Source organism: Medicago truncatula, chromosome 6 (genome assembly GCF_003473485.1).
Source record: "Medicago truncatula cultivar Jemalong A17 chromosome 6, MtrunA17r5.0-ANR, whole genome shotgun sequence".
Classification (NCBI taxonomy): Eukaryota; Viridiplantae; Streptophyta; class Magnoliopsida; order Fabales; family Fabaceae; genus Medicago; species Medicago truncatula.
In genome coordinates, this window is record NC_053047.1 from 25623712 (window position 1) to 25625396 (window position 1685).

A 1685-nucleotide genomic window follows, 5' to 3' on the forward strand; every position below is an offset into this window, starting at 1 on the left:
ATATCAATTCATAAAACGAAAGTGGAGCTTTGATATTCGAACAAGTGAATTCAGACAAGGATTGCAAAGTCAGCGAAATAGGCTTTGCAATCTTTGAGACATATAGTTTCGATCTTCAAGGGAACTAATAACAATCAAGTCAGCGAAATAGGCTTGGTTGTTAGAGGAACCAAAATCTAATAGTAATCAAGTCAGCGAAATAGGCATGGTTGCTAGAGGAACATAAGAGAAACTGTCTTGAGAAATTAGGTCTAACATAACATTATAAGCTTATGGTTTTGGCTTGAGAAGGACTTGTCATTTAGAGGAAACCAACGATCCCAAGGATCCTTTTATTATTATATTCTTTCAAACGCTTGAAAACCCCCAACTTACAATTCTCTCCTCTCTTCTAATCATCTCTAAAAAGTTAATTAAATTGAACTACTCCTTGTCGGAACGATACTCTTTTATACTACTTCGGTAAGACCGTGCACTTGCGGTTTTATCTCATCAAGTTTTTGGCGCCGCTGCCGGGGAGTAAACTAATTTGATTAACTCTTTCTTTGTGATTAGAACTCTCTTCTCTTTCTCTTTTCTTCTACTTCTTTCTTTTGTTTTACCACTAACTTCTTGGGTTCTCGGTTTCTTATGCGAAGAAGTAAAAGTCTCGGAGAATTTATTCCTGAGATCGAAAGATTTTTGCATAAGAAAAAGAGAGAGGCACAAAATAATACTGCTATGGCTGAACGCACTCTCAAAGAGTATGCTACTCCTTCAATGGAAGAGCCACAAGCTATTATCGTGTACCCAACGGTTGCGGGTAATAACTTCGAAATCAAGCCTGCACTACTCAATTTAGTGCAGCAGAATCAGTTTTCTGGATCACCCACTGAGGATCCAAATCTCCATATTTCTTCCTTCCTTAGACTCAGTGGCACCATAAAAGAGAACCAAGAAGCCGTAAGACTTCATCTCTTTCCCTTTTCCTTAAGGGATAGAGCTAGCGCTTGGTTCCATTCCCTAGAAGTCGGTTCCATTACTTCATGGGATGATATGAGGCGAGCATTCCTCGCCCGATTTTTCCCCCCATCCAAAACTGCTAAGTTTAGAGACCAAATCACGCGTTTCAATCAAAAAGATGGGGAGTCTCTCTATGAAGCGTGGGAGCGTTTCAAGGAAATGCTTAGACTTTGTCCCCACCATGGCCTAGAGAAGTGGCTTATAGTCCACACATTTTATAATAGCTTGTCATATACCACTAAGATGTCTGTTGATGCAGCTGCAGGTGGAGCTCTAATGAACAAAAACTACACGGAGGCTTATGCTTTGATTGAGGACATGGCTCATAATCACTACCAATGGACCAACGAGAGAGCCGTCACTACTCCCACTCCCTCTAAGAAAGAGGCAGGTATATACGAAGTCTCTGAATATAACCACCTTGCTGCTAAGGTTGAGGCATTAACCCAAAAAATTGAAAAACTTAATTTTAATGCTGTCCCACCTTCTTCTGCATCCCCTCCTTGTGAAGTCTGTGGTATAACTGGTCATATAGGTGTTGATTGTCAGTTAGGTAGTGCTGCCAATATTGAGCAACTGAATTACGCTCAATACAACCAAGGAATGAGGCCAAACCAAAATTTTTACAAAAATCCTCAAGGTTCCTATGGACAAGCAGCACCACCTGGCTATACACACAACCA

At 40.5% G+C, this 1685-nt stretch overlaps 1 non-coding gene across 1 annotated transcript; it reads right to left on the reverse strand.

The window, feature by feature from the left end:
- Positions 1–1083: 1083 nt before the first annotated feature.
- On the reverse strand, positions 1084–1190 carry LOC120576242 (small nucleolar RNA R71). The gene has a single exon (XR_005642319.1). It is a non-coding gene; the product is annotated as a small nucleolar RNA R71 (small nucleolar RNA).
- Between the last annotated feature and the right edge of the window lie 495 nt (positions 1191–1685).